We start from the raw sequence: 15,684 nt of genomic DNA, 5'->3' as shown, positions 1-15,684 counted from the left end.
AGTATGAGATCATGCGTTTTACACAAAAGGAAAATAAAAAGAATTTTAAAAGCCTTACAGAATTACAAAACGCATAGATTATATAGATTTTATCAGTTACATAGATATTTATTCTTCAAACAGAACAAAAATACTTCATGTAACTTGTTTCAATGTTTACTGTCTGTGAGAGTATTATAGGAGAAGGTTATTACCTCCATGAAAGGCCCAGCCCTTTGCTGACATGACAATTATTATTCAGGCTATCTGTGACCTGTTCAGCAAACTGTGAATTCCAAGCATGTGTATGTAATCATGTTCTCTGTCAATGAGTTCTGAGGACATGTAATCAAAGGAAATTTGCAATAATATGTATTTTCCCACTGCAGGTTTAAATGCACTATGCTTTCATTTACAGTAACACTACATAAAAATGAAAAAAGTTTTATTGTTATCTATTGTGTCTTTACGTGTAAACATTTCATAGAAAAAAAAATGCAATATTATAAAAAAAATACTTAATTTTCTCACTCTACTTTATTGTTTGCTAATCAACTGATACGTAAAGCAGGTTTTAAAATTTTCTGTACTTCATACGTTGTATGGTAGAAATTCAAACATTTTCAGTATACTACACCTTAGTGTGCTTACCAGTACCCACAATGTCTCCTAATTGTGATGTACCCCTGGGGGAGGCTACAAGCGCTCGTGCTGACATATATGGAGCAGGCATGATCCACCATCAGAAAGCTGATCCAATTAGTCTGCACCTGACTCTTAAGCAAATACATATAGACATGAAGCTGCAGAAAGCGGCAGGAGGAGATCAGGAGGACTGAGATGCAAAAGAGAGAGATGAGTTAAAGTGAAAACAGTATTTTATGGCAAAAATATTCAAAATTGTTTGATTGAGAGAAGTTTTTGCTTACAGGGGTTCTTTCCCTGCTACGCATTGCTAAGTTACATTGCCTGGTCTGGTGAGTCACAAGCTCCATCACTCGAACCTCAGCTGTTAGGAAAGTGCGAGTGTAAATGTGTGTGATGTAAACATGTGTTTTAGAAGTGTAAATGTCTCTAAAAATTTTCCTTCTAACTAACCTGGTTGCCAGGTCATTTTAGTCGCTGTATTCAAATTCACTGGACCTTATTTTGTTAGACGCTTTAAATTGTGGGGTAGGTTTTCATTTCAAAAATCTATGGTCCACAAGTTTACCTGCCCTAATAATTAATTTGTACACACTAGCAACAGTGCATATCTGTAACTATGATTGGGTAAATACCAGCAGAGGAATTTAGCCAGGAGGGAAAGATATTTCTGTTGAAAGCCTTAGGTAGTTCCACACACAGGGGTCTGTGTGGACAAAGACAGGGTTCTGTGGTTTTGGGCTCAGGGAGCCAAGTGATCAGCCAATCATACAGGAATGGGGGCATGGTCCTCATCCTTAAAGAGTAAGGGATTGCCAGGAATTACCACTATACCGCTACAGTGTGAATAAATAGGCAGCATGAAACCTGGGCAAGAGTGCCTAATCAATTCTATAGTAAAGGAAAACTGCCTCCAGGAGGCAAGATGGTTACAGTAGCATGGGAGCAATGTATTGCTACCAATGAAGAATGGCTAAAAAGAAAGGCTTACAAATGCATGCTAATCTATGGCTGAATTAGAGTAAATAGATTTACTTTAATAGATTTGTTTAGAAACAACTATAGAGATGGTGGCTGAAAGCATGGGAATAGATATGAGGTAAACATTAGGATAAAATAATCAGAGAAATGTTAGAGGAAAAATGCCAGGCAGCTGATAGATGGGTGTTTTAAAAGATAAAAGGGAGCCCCTACTCATAGAACACCCTGAGGCTAGGAGAACGAAGATAGAAGAATTATTAGAAATAATGCAAACAGGAAAACAACTAAGAGTTATGATGGTAGGAAACTATAAAATGGTTAAACATCCTTGTTTTTGATCTTATAGAGAAAAGGCAGACTAATGTAGAGTGTTATACCTGTAAAAAATCTGGACACAACATTGTCCTGAATAAAGAAAAATACACAGCACTATTAGAACAAACGCATCTACTCGGAATCAACATGCACTGATAGTGAAGGAAGGGGAGGCCAACATGTTTAAGTGATGTCACTCCAGATGCTATGATTAAACCAGCATTTGAAGAACTACTCTATAACCAATTCAATTTTTGGCTGACACTGAGGGCAGACAATAGGATAGTAGAAGCTGATACTCCAGTGGTACCAAACCCCAAAATGTTAGGTCAGATAACTTCAATTGCTGCTGTAGAGATGTGTGTGTCTTGCACAAGGAGGAGTAAATTTACCAACCATGTACAACCAAATAATGCATGAGGTACTGAAAAGATGGATCCCAGAAAAAAAGGTAGTACAGTATTACTACAGTATGTAGATGATTTGCTTTTGTGCTGTGGTGACAGGGAAAACTGTGGAAAAGAAACTGTACCTTTCCTCTTTTTCCTAGTCAAGACAATAATAATATTAAATCAAAGTAAACTGTAATATTGTAGTTAAGTAGTATTTTAGGACATCTAAAGGTCAAAAACACTGACTACTGGAAGAACAGAGATTATTTGAAATTATCCAATTCCTATGAATGCCAGACAGCTGTGAGCTTTCCCGGGCTTGGTAGGGTACTCGTAGATTCTAAGCTCTTCTGCGCAGGGTCCTCTCCTCCCGTGTCACTTTCTGTATCTGTTTGTCATTTGCAACCCCCCTATTTAATGTACAGCCCTGCGTAATATCTTGGCACTATATACAAACTGTTTATTAATACTATTAGTAATAATAATAATGCTAGGAGTGGATTCCAAACTCCTCTATAATAATGAAGATACTTTATGCATTAACATTAGAGAAACTCTTCCAATTCGGAACGGATTATGTGAAGGCTATAGAAGCTCTGAAAATAGCTATTATCAACGCTCTTGCCCTTCCAGACTATAGGAAACCATTTCAGCTGTTCTGTCATGAGAATGCTGGCCATGCTACAGGAGTACTGTGCCAATGGCATGGAAACAGAGAAAGACCATTGGCATATTTCTCCTGTCAGCTAGATCATGTGATAAAAGGATCACTTGGCTGTGTTAGAGCAGTAGCACCATGTGCATTGTAGCTTGAAAAAGTAGAAGATTTGGTCCTGGATCGCACGCTTACATTATTTGTACCCCACAGTGTTGCAGAAATCTGAAATAGGGTACAAACAAAGCATTTGTCAGCAGCTAGGTTGAGTTACTTACATCTACCAACATAACAACCAGAAGGTGTAATATATTAAATCCAGAAAGAACACGTCTCAGAGGAGGAAAAGAAAAATGGATGGAGCTGAGGGGTGAAGAAGGACAATGAAAATGTCTGGTAGCATAGTCAGATCCATTGCTTGCCCCAATCATTGTACCCCATAAGGGCTTATCTTTCGCATCACTCATTTAGGTAAACATGCAATGTCTGCCACAATAAGGAAGAACTGGAAAGCTCCTGGATGTATTGAACAAGAAGTTATTCTTGGCTCTGTTTCGTGCCTTGCTTGACCACACTCATGTTCCTGTACCACGCTTTGTTCCTACCTGTCAGCAGTTAACAGCCTCTGCGTGTACAGGGGCCACAACCTGGAAACAGGCTCTGGAGAAAACCAGGTTGTTGCCTAGACTTTGGGCCTTATGCACGTCTCTGCCAACCAGGCTGGTTTCACAGAGGGTCCACCATTCCAGCCTGTGGTTTGTTTAGGCCATGGACCGCCCTGACATGGCACTCCCTGACTTGCAGGATTTGCTGCGATGGATTCAGCAAGCAGGGTTGCTGAAAATAAGGCTTGTGGACTTGTGGAGGTATGATGAATGCCTAAAAAAACTGCAGTCTGCTATCAATGGGACCTCAACCTCTGCACCTGTTTCAGTGACTCCAGCTACGGTTCCTGCTCCAGTCTCAGCCCCCATGCCACCCTGATCCACGCTGCCTTTCCCTACTCCTCCACACTATTCAGCTGATGCCAAACTCTTTAGTGGCTTCATAACTAAATGCCAAACTGAGGTACAGCTCTGGAACTTTTCCACTGAATGATCCAAGGTGGCTTTTTTCATCTCCTTTCTGACGGAGGAGGCCCTAGCTTGGGCCTCACCCCTTTGGGAAAAGGGGTATCCTGTTTTCAGATTCTCTGATGAACCTGGCTATGCCTCCTAAGCAGCAACAGAACTTACCTCAGGCCCCTCTTTCTTTTGAACAGTATGCTGTATAATTTCAAACACTGCCTGCTGAATTGGATTGGAATAATAATACATTTGTGGCAGTGTTCTGGCAGGGCCTTGCAAGCCATATTAAAGATGAGTTTGCCGATTGCGACCTCCTGTCTGTATCTGAGTGGACACTAGTTTCCAGGAACGAGGATGAGAGACGTCCCATCAAGCTGGCCCAATTTTTAGAACCCTCCTCCTCCATCAATTGAAACGGTGCAAGTGGACTGAGAATGCCTTTCTCCAGAAGAACGAGCTTGCCACTGAGAGCAGAATCTCTGCATGTACTGTGCCAGAGAGGCCACTACATTTCAAGCTCAAATCTCATGTAATGACCACTATTTCTGGTCCCAGGCCTTTTTTGACTCTGGTGCAGCTGGGAACTTTATGAACCTACAACTGGTATTGGAGTACAATATTCCTGTGGTGCCTCTATCGAAACCTTTAGTGGTCACTATGGTGAATGGAACAGTTCTGCCTGGTAGCATTCAGCATGCCACTTTACCACTTATCATGAAGCTTGGGGCTTTACACACAGAGACCATCTCCTTTCTTGTTTTCTCAAAAGCGATTCAGCTTTGCCTGCTTGGTTTGCCCTGGCTCTGCAAACATGCTCTGGTCATTGAAAGGAGTTCGGAAAACATCCTCTCGTGGAGTGCTACATGCTGTCAGGAGTGTCATCTCAGGTTCCTTCCTGTCAGGCAAATCTGTGCTTCTGCTGCTTCACTGTTGCCAGGCTTACCAAGACCATACTGGGGGATTTGCAGAAATATTCAGTAAAAAGCAGGCTGAAATTATACTACCGCATCATCCTTATGACTGTCCATTATTGACCTGGTCCCAGGCTCTTCTCCTCCTCAGGTTAGAGTTTACCCCCTCTCCATCCCTGAAATGAATGTCATGTCTGAATATATTTTGGAGAATTTGGAGAGAGGCTTCATCTGCAAGTCATCATCATCCCTGTATTGATTAAAGGTCTAAATAAAATCACCATCAAGAACAAGTATCCATTGCCCCTTATCTCTGTACTTTTTGACCGACTTCAAGGTGCATCTGTGTTCTGCATTCGTGAAGGAATGAACGGAAAACTGCCTACAGCATTCAGGGTGGTAATTATAAATACATAGTAATGCAATTCAGGCTCTGTAATGTGCCAACCATGTTCCAGAATTTTGTAAATTATATTTTCTGTGAACTCCTCTATATCTGGGTGGTCATTTACTTGATCTACTCCAAGGATCTGCCTAACCACTGTGCCCATGTCAAGACAGCTGGAGAAGTGCCAGTTCAAAATTTCTAAAGTACCATTTTTGGACTACATAGTTTCAGCAGGGGGTTTGCATATGGAACTCGATAAACTTTTGGCTGTGCTTGAGTGGCCACAACCTGTCACAGGGTAAGGGGAAGGAGAGGAACACCAGAATGAAAACAGGAAGATAATGACAAGGGACTAGACCTCCAAGCTAGGGAGAGGGAAATGGTCACCACCTACAGAAACCCTAAATCTAGCCCTGACTCCTGTCAGTATGAATAGACCCTGAAAGTGGGAGGATACATACACCAGAACCTAGACCCTAGGAGCCCTGAAATGCCCTAGGAGTAGTGACAGGGTATGAGACTACTGGTTCCTTCCCAGATGAACAAACCAGCATCTCCCTGAGGCCTAGTTATAACATGCAAAGGGGTAACAACAAAATACAAAGAGCAGTAAACTTATCTTCAACAGAAAATGGATGAGCAGGAACTCATGAGAGGACCACACACCAGCTCCTCCACCTCCAAGCAGAGAATATAAACCACATGGCCTGAAGTGTAAGGCCAGGCTAAATAGAGGAATAGTGATGATAACAAGCTGCAGCTGAGACCAGAGGTGTGGTGATTACCAACAACAACACTGAAACAAGTGAAAGCAAAGAGACTGTCAGATAACCTCACGTGCAGCCAGTCTCTCAGATCTTCTAACCTCAGTCACAGGAGGGACCGTGACACACTGGGGCTAAAACCAGAGGTTTCTTGGCTTCGCCAATTACTACAGGCATTTTTTTATTATTATTTTATTTATTATTTATTATTTTTTAAGAACTACTCCACATGAATTGCCCCAGTTACATCTAAGACCAAGAAGTAACTGTAAGGTCTGGTCACCAGAGGCACTTTAGGCCTTTCACTGGTTCGCCCTGACACAAGGAGAGATGGATGCTTCTTCTGTCAGGGTTGGCCTATCACAGAGGAATGCTTCAGGCAAGCTAAGATCTTGAGGTTTCTTTTCTAAGAAGTTCTCTCTTGCTGAGAGGACATCTATTGGATGAATGGCGTCACTAAGTAGAGGGAGCTCGGTATGTACAGACTGCTCAATGCCTGAATCATTGCCAAGCCCGATAGGCAGTCTTCTTCTCCAGATTTGATATTGTACTCATTTATTGTTCTAGTTCCAAGAATACTAAAGCTGATGCCTTGTCCTGTTCCATTAAAAGAGGAGGACCCAGAACCAACCTTTGTATTGACAATGCGCTAATTTTGCCCATGGCCCACGTAAAATATTTGACCTAATTGATCTTAAATACTGATAGCCAAATTTGAAGCAGGACGTGAGTGATTTTGTGGCTGCTTGCTCAAAGAACCCCCCCAGGTCCTCTAATGAGTTTACCACAATTAGGATCAGAGTTGATGATTTCTCTAAAATGGCCCATTTCATTCCTCTTTCTGGTCTTTCCTTTGCTCCCACTGTGGCAAAACACTTCTTTTATTTATCTTTTTATATATATCTTTTACATTTTTAAAGCACAGTAAGAAAGGTAATGATCACGGGATCAATAATACAATAAAGAGAAAGGAATAATTAATGCAATGACATAGTAGAAATATCACACTGACTAGTAGTCCTATGGAGGTCATCTTGGAAGGCAGCGCTCCTCCTGTACCTCCTCCCATGAAGACACAGATACCAGTCCTCATGCTCGATTGTTGTCCATTTATGACCCTGTCCAACTCTCTGTGTGAGACACAAACTAAAACTTTTTTGTGACCACATGTTTGGATGTGCCATCTTGGAGGATCTTGACTACGTGTGCAACCTGAATGCACAGGAGATACTTCTTATACTACTGTACAGTACTAGTAGTCACAAGGTCATTATCAGAATTCATGACTGATGAAAAAACAGCCAGAAAGAATGAGAAAAGAGAAATAGTCTGTAATGGAACTGTAAGGAACTTACCGGTCCTGCGAGCCCGCGGCGTCCCTGGGGATCCCTGCCGCACAGGGAGACGCCGCTGTAGCAGGCAGCATGGCCGAGGCTGCTGCCCTGCTCGCAGCGTGTCTCTCTCTGCAGGCGGAGGGATCCATCCTGGCCAAACTACTGTTCGGCCAAGCGGCATCCCTTGCATCTCTATGGACGTGATTACAGAAAGTCCTGTTCTCAGCACTCCTTTGGATGTGCAAAGTAGTAGACGTCCCAGGGGTGCTGTGGGAAGAGGTGCGAGCGCTACCATGCTTGCCTCTTGTACCCCCCGAGGGCGTGGCACTCGGTTGCCTCGCCGCGGGGCGGGACATAGTTTGATTCTGATTGGCCGCAGGGGATTCAGTAACTCTCCAATCAAATGGCGCCAGGTGGCGCAAGGTCATTGGTCACTCTGGCCATTTAAGGAACCTGTCCTGAACACCATTGCCCGCTATAAGCCCCTGTGTACACAGTGTGCTTGGGTGCGTTCTTTGTGTTGGTTAATCTTTCGCTAATTGTCATTATAATAGCGACCTGGTCTGATACCTGACTCTTGCCTGAACTCCGCCTGTCCTGACCTCGGATTGTTCCTGACCTGCCTTTGCCTTACCCTCCTGTACTACGCTTATCGGACTTGATATCTGTCTTGTTTTATGACTATAATAAAACTCGATAAAAGGACTTTTGGAGTTGTCTGTGGTTTGTGTGCCCAGGCGCATTACAGGAATTAGTCCATTTTCAGGTGTTGGCTTGCTGATGCCCCACCTGACCTCTAGTTTTTAAAATGATTGTGCAGAAATCTATAAGGGTTTTGGTTGTTGAACAACAAATGAAGCATGTTTCTGGGTACTGTAACAAATGTGTGTATACAGTAAATGCCTTGGTTCTATGTAACTGTGAACCTTTAACCCCTGTACCTGTCAATGCAGCGTGGACACACCTGATATTTTCTGTGGCACCCATAGCACAAAGGGACCTATGCAACATTTTGCTTGTTAGTGAGCCTCATTAATTACTAGTTATGCCTGTTTTATTTGCTTTTCAATAATTATTAGTGTGTTTGTCTGGAAATAGGTTTAAGTAGATCAAAAAATGTTATTGCTATAACAAAAATGAAGAATATAGCTTGTCATGAAAATTCCATTAAGGTATATTATTTAGTGAAAGGGACTTTTTATATAGGTAGATAACTTTTAGATACGTAGATAAGAAAATGTAGTTGCTATAGACTTGTTGCCTGGCTGCAATACTAAACCTCTTTTTTCTATGATTTGAATGAGAATAGAATGCATTACATATTTACATTAAATACTGTTCGTTGGAAATAATGCATAATCCTGCCTGCAGTACTAATTTAATCTACATTCTGACACTGCCAAAAGGGTTAGGGTGTGAATAAAATTGGTGTCACTTATTGTGATGACTTATAGTGAGGACAGCTCAGCCTCTACGCTGCCATAGTAACAGGTTATACAGTCATGGAAACAGGCAAACATCTTAGAGACTGCAGCAGGCATTAAACAAATGCATGAAATGTCCAAAAGTATAGAAAAACTTGGGCTAACCAGGTACAACTTCACTTGCCCTGCACCTGCTTTAAAATTTACTATTGAATCAGTTCCTGAAGGACAAAATAACAGTTCTCCTAAAAATCCACATTCCCCCCACAGCCTTGAGTCTGATTCCTGTGTAAGCTCTAAATTGGCCTGCTTTGTCACTCGTTGTGACCTTTGCCGCACATGACACAAATATTAGGTAGGGGCGCATAAAGAATTAACCTATTAGCTCCATAGTGTAGGTTTTTTGATTTGGGGGTATGGTTTTTATTATACTCACTTTACTCCAATCTCCATACAAAGATTTTCCAAATTTTCACAGGATAAACGCTACAGCCTCCACCAAATTACTTTATATGTTAATGTTTTTTATTTATTTACTTTTTTTGAACAATGTTCATTGGTTTTAACCATTTTCACAGGGTGTGCACTTCAGCCTCCTCCCAATTCCTACACAGTGTCAGATTTTCAAGATGCAGACACACTGATCTCTGAAGTGAACTTTTTCCAGCCTTCTATAGAGTATGTTAAAGACAAAAGATGTCCTGGGGTACACTAAAGGTAAATTGTGTCGGTAGGAACAAACAAAGCCTCATCATTTGTGTCATTGGGAGTAAGATAAGTCCTTAGCTGTGATGAAAATGGAATAAACTAAGCCCGCATTCAGTAAAGTGAAAACAGTAAAATTCAAAAAGCCAATGTCATTAAATAATTGTGTAATCTGGAATAAAATAAACCAAACCATTGGTGTGATTAGGAAAAAAAGCCCAAATTATTGGTTTTAGTCCTATAAAATAAATCTAAATCATTAGTTCAATTTGGAGTGGAATTAGTTTCAATTGTTGGTGTAAGTGGGATAAAATATGCCCCAATAATTAGTATCAGTGGGATAAATTAAGCTCCAGTAGTTGGTGTCATTGAAAGAAAATTAAGCTTCAGTTGTCGATACCTGTGGATAAAAGTAAGGTCCAATCATCAGTGTCCGTGGGGGTTAAATAATCTAGAATCTTCAATATCAGGATGAATAAAACAGTCCTAAGTAATTGGTATTGGTAGTTAAAATAAGGATCATATGTATGTATAAGTGTATACAAAAATGCACAAATAATGTATGGTAAATTTTGCGGAGCAAATACGTGAATTGCGACAGACTCTTGACAAAGCTGTGAACTGCATCAATTCATGTGGAGTGTATCTCCAGTGTGACTCTGCATTATGTCCTTATACCCTGGGATACAGTATATGGATGTTATATTGTGCTGAATGGCAGACTATTGATTTATATGGATATTTTTCATTCATAGTTACATAGTTATTCAAAAGGTCAGGTTGAAAAAAGACAAAAGTCCATCAAGTTCAACCACAAGACAAATATCTATATCCCAGATTTAAAACCCAATAGACATACGGTAGTTGGTTCACAGGAAGACAAAAAATAAACCCAGATACAATTTGCTTCAACAGGGGAAAAAAATTTCTTCCTGATTCCATGAGGTAATTGGATGTTCCCTGGAACAACGGTCAATGTTATTTTTACTTTAAAGCCTTTATACCCAGTTATATATTCTGTGCTTCTAGAAAAACATCCAGCTTTTTCTTAAAGCAATCTATAGAACTTGCTGCAACTACTTCCTGAGGGAGCTGATTTCACATTTTCACAGACTTTACAGTAAAGAATCCCTTCCTTATCCTGAGCTTATATTTCTTTTCCTCCAGACGCAAAGAGTGCCCTCTAGTCCTTAGTAATGACAATAAAGTGAATAATTGGGAAGAGAGTTCTCTGTATGGACTATTTATACATTTATACAGGGTGATCATATCCTTATACGCCTCTTCTGAAGAGGGAATAGATTCAGTTCAGCTAATCTCTCCTCATATTAGTTTAATCTCTCCTCTTATTAGTTTAGTTGCCCTTCTCTGCATTCTCCAATTTCACAATATCCTTTAGTGAACTGATGCCCAAAACTGGACTACATATTCCAGATGTGGTCTGACTAATGCTTTGTACAGGGGCAGGATAATGTCTCCATCTCTGCAGTCTATTCCTCTTTTATTACAAGAATGTACTTTAGATATTGCAGCTTGGCATTGCAAGTCTATGATCTACCAGAACCCCCAGATCATTTTCCATTCCTGACTCAGCCTAATGTATTCCACCTAGACAGTACATTTTTATGCTCTTTGTCGACTTTGTACACCATTACACACCTATTTGTACTTCCAATAACCTGGGTTATTGCAGCAAGGTTCCTCATTTGAGTTTCCATTCTGTTGTTTCATAATGTTTACATTGTTCACATGTTAATAGGTATTTCTTATGTTAAAGCTGTTGTAATTGTTTTTACCCTTGTATTTTTTTTTTTGTTTTGCTTTTTTAAACAGGGAATGAGACATTTCCTGGTGGGAATCAATTACTGCCAATAAAACACATGGACCTGGAAGATTCTCATGAGGGAGAGCCCCTTGTCTTTTTGTGAGCAATATACAATATCATTTTATTTGTGTTATATATATATATGTGTTATATGTATTTATTTAAGATTATTTAAAAATGTTTTTGTATTCTTTAGTTGTGTAACACAGTTTGTGTTTGAGAATGGAAAATGGTTTTGTTTTTGAGAGTACAACAGATGTGCATGTTCAGACAACGAAGCCTTTTTTTTTACTGTTCATAGAGCATCTAATGCAATCACCATTAGGGTGACATCCATTCATTTCCTCAGGCCATGATAGGTTTTATATAGGAGAAGAAAAGGGTGAAGCTGTAGTAAGACTTCAGTTCAAAGAGAAATGTGACACATTAGTGTAAAGTTATTCATTCTATCTCCATTTCTAATGCTGGCCATGCACTTTTGTTGGCAGTTTTGGAGCTTTTCATCAGTATTCAGCCATGGTACTCTGTCTCCTGTGGTTTAATTGTTTCCCCGTTTGCAGTTGTCAATTCATTAGAACTTGGAACCTGGAATGAATTTCCTAAGTCATTCTTCGTGCCAGCACGCAGAGTGTTTTAGGCGGTGCCATATACTTCCTTTTTTTTTTCTTCCGGCTACATCACCTGATCTCGCACTGCACAAGCACAAAAACCGGTGACATAGCCTGCTAAAAATGGGGGGAAAAAAGAGTGCCTATCTCACTGAGCATGCATAAGAGGAAAGAAATTTGCACCTTGTATAAAAGGGCATACCCTTTTACATGAAGAAAAATGTTGGTGATAGGTCCGCTTTAATGCCCTATATCATATACTTCTGGAAATAAACATGTAAATGTTCCTGTTTACTACCTTCTGATCTCTACTCAATCCCCTATTTTACTTTTATTTTTATTTAAAGTTATTTTTCTCACCACTTAGCATATTACAAACAATATGTGAACAAAAATGAAAAAGGCTGGAAATCTTCCGTTATTTATGTCATATATGCAGTATGGTTTTGTCACGAAAATAGGCATGGAAGAGAAATGGGCTATGAGAATATTTTCCACAAGGAACCAAATATAAAATAAAGTCTTGTAATAAATACATTGCTTAAAAAGCACCTATCAGTCCTAATCTGTCTCCTTTAGTACTGCTTTGTTTATTTTATATATACACGTGTATTCATTAGTCAAATCTGAATGCACTATTTTACAATAGGGATGATTTTCTAGAATGCTGTATACACCAACCTATTCAATCATATGCAAGCGTATATATATACGCTGTATATATGTGTATATATGAATTTTTAGCTTAGTTTGATCTGAATGTGTAGAATAAAAATGCTATATGGAATATTTTATAGTATTGCCGTATTGTAGTAATGATCACCTTGTACTTTACTCTCAGTATGCATTAGATTTGAAATGAAAAAAAAACAGCCAGTCATTTGTCTTTTTATTTGCATGTTCCACGTAATAGTCCACTTAGTTACCTAATAATAAAATTTTGCTTTCTGAATAAAAAATGTCAGGGCTGTGTGAAAATTTTAGAAAAAAATGGAGGAAATAAAAGTTTGTTTTATATAAATTTTAAAAAATGATAATGTTGCAGTCAGGATAAAATAAAATCAATCCGTTTCAGGTAAAACTGCAGGCAAAACTTTTTTTTGTATTTTTTTTTTTGAAGGGGTGAAGAGTTAGAACCTTTGTCAAACTTTTATTGCTGTCTGTGAATCCTCTGAAAAGACCTCTGCCCACATTTTATTCCTTTGACACTGTTATCCTAAAGCAATAAATTTGGCATTCAGCATACTTTGGAAAGGAATTTAGGTTGTTCAGTTTGAAAGAATTATCACCTTGTAATGGATAATTCACATAGCTTAGTGAATGTTGTGCTAGTTCAGTATGCAAGGAATTCCCAGTCACATGTAAATAAGTTACATGTCTCATTGAAAAAAGGGTTTGGTTTGTTCACCAATCGGTGACAATTAGAGATGGACAAACATGCCTATTTTCAGGACATGTTTGGCAAATGTTTCCTGACATTTGCAGAAACTGATGTTCAAGTCTAACCCTATTGAAAAAAATGTAGTCTTGTTGTTACAGTACACAGTGGGCAGCATTCTCATTAACTGGTGGGTATTTAATGTTTAGGTATCAAAGAACCATCTCAACCACCTGTCCGTGGGAATAATACCCACCGTTTACCTTAACAAATGACTGCCATTCAAAGGTTTCTTTATTTGCTATAAAAAGTAATTTAAAAGGTCCTGTACCTATATAAATTGTAATAGTCTGGCATGTATTTTGCCTTTGGCATCATCTACGAAAATATCAGCAGAATAAAACATGTGGTCTGCTGATATATTGGAAAAACCCTGAGGAGGGTAAGCTTTTCTGTGTATTATTATTCTGTGTATTTTTCCTAAATGCAACAAAACTGCTTTTGCTGCTAAAGCAGGCCATCCTTCAATAAAAGAAGTTACACAGCTAAATAAAAAAAATATATTTTCCTGCTGTACCTAACCATTCACAAAGCAATTTTTCTAGATGCCAGAGACCTAGTTACTAAGGTAACACATTAAATTGGTCTTGTCAGTCATTTCAGATGATTGCTGTTATTTGGACACAATCACAATGCATTCATTTCCTATGTAAACATAAAAGATTTTATATAGCTCAATTTTCTTTTGTTACTATATTTTACTTGATGCATACATATTATTCATTTCTAATGAATGCTTTGGCTTCTTTGATACTAGCCAAATAATTCTCGGTAACTGAAGTGGGTTTTACCAATGCAACCTCTATATGAACAGAATTGGCAGGACTGAGTCGAACACATATTTGTTTTTATTTTAAGTTTGTCAAATATTTTCCTGATCGTACATTGTAAATACATATTATGCAGTCATGGCATATCCAGCACTGTATTTGGTACCTGATGATAGATGGATAGATTTAATGTACAGCGCTGCGTAATATGTTGGCGCTTTATAAATCCTGTTTAATTATAATAATGATAATGGATAGATAGATCTTTAAATAAACATATGTGACCCCCTGTAAACCCTACGTTGGCATCTCTCTGCCAGCCCCCATTGATACAAAGCAGTGGTGCCAGATCTCAATCTACACATATGTGAGACCAGCAGGACCAGAGTATCTGTGCCCCCTTCTGTCTCACCCACCCTGCACTCCCCTGCTGCCAGTAGCAATCTCATCCTTTGCTCACTTCCTGGCCTAGATCATGTGACTCTCTGTCAGTTGCTCCTTTACCTCAGAGGTCTAGTGTTCCCCAGACACACTCAACCTACTGGAGGAATTGTGAACACCTCCTAGACTGCCTCTTCTCCAGCACTCCGTTTGTTTGTGGGCTGGGTTACTTACAGGTAACTTGATCTCCAGTCATCACATGGTCTTCCCTTTAAAAGGAGTTGACAGGCAACAGGAATTTCCTTGAACAAGGAGGTCTCAAAGGCTCTGATTCCAGGTCCCTGTCTGTGATCCCAGCCCTGACTCTTTGGCATACTGACCCCTAGCTCTTTCTGATTACTCCTGATTGCCGCCTGCCCTGACCTTTGGCTCATCTGCCTTTGGCTCCTGTACTACACATCCGTCCTATCCAGTCAGCCGGTAACAGCCCCTGTGTGTACGGGAGGCCGCAACCTGAGCACCGCCTACCTAAACCCATCACCCCTTGTGGGATGCGCTGGTGAAGCCGGATGCTGGTGTCTTTAATCAACGAATATTCCTGATTATTGTGAACGATCGTATTGTGCACAATTCTGTACATGCTGTAACGTTACGATCGTTCAAATATAATCCACCAATAATGTACACACTAGATACGAGCGTTTGAACGATGCAGGAAATGACATGTACAGGAGAAAGTATATCACAGAACGACCATACACACAATAGATTACGAACAATCGTTGCCCAATCAGATCCACCGGGTCGGTGGTTAATTTCCAGTGGCGTTGTTGACCAGTCGTTGTGCACTTTTTTGTTAACAAATATTGAACAATCGGTCGTGGATTGCTTTCCAAGGACAATTATTGCACCCGTGTACGCAGCCTTAGACTCTGCGTCCCGTACACATCTGGCTGGTGACAGAGAGGGTCTACCATCCCGCCTTGAGACATCAACAATTAAAGAGTTGACAATCACTTTTACTTTGTGCAATACAAGCTGGAGAAACAAAAATGGTCTCAGGAAGAGACATTTTAGCTCCTGACTAAGTATACTAAAAACT

The 15,684-nt window shown here is 39.8% G+C and overlaps 1 long non-coding RNA gene across 2 annotated transcripts in view; it reads left to right on the top strand.

The window, feature by feature from the left end:
- The first annotated feature begins 477 nt into the window (after positions 1 to 477).
- LOC140328765 (uncharacterized) overlaps positions 478 to 15,684 on the top strand; it is a 42,155-nt gene continuing 26,948 nt past the window's right edge. For both annotated transcript variants that reach the window (XR_011920348.1, XR_011920349.1), the window contains exons 1-3: positions 478 to 956; positions 9,434 to 9,572; positions 11,394 to 11,484. This is a non-coding gene — a long non-coding RNA (uncharacterized lncRNA). The remainder of the gene's footprint in view (positions 957 to 9,433; positions 9,573 to 11,393; positions 11,485 to 15,684) is intronic.

This window comes from Pyxicephalus adspersus, chromosome 4, assembly GCF_032062135.1.
Source record: "Pyxicephalus adspersus chromosome 4, UCB_Pads_2.0, whole genome shotgun sequence".
In the NCBI taxonomy this organism is placed as follows: Eukaryota; Metazoa; Chordata; class Amphibia; order Anura; family Pyxicephalidae; genus Pyxicephalus; species Pyxicephalus adspersus.
Note: the sequence above shows the minus strand (reverse complement) of the source record. Positions and strands in the feature narration are given on the sequence as shown.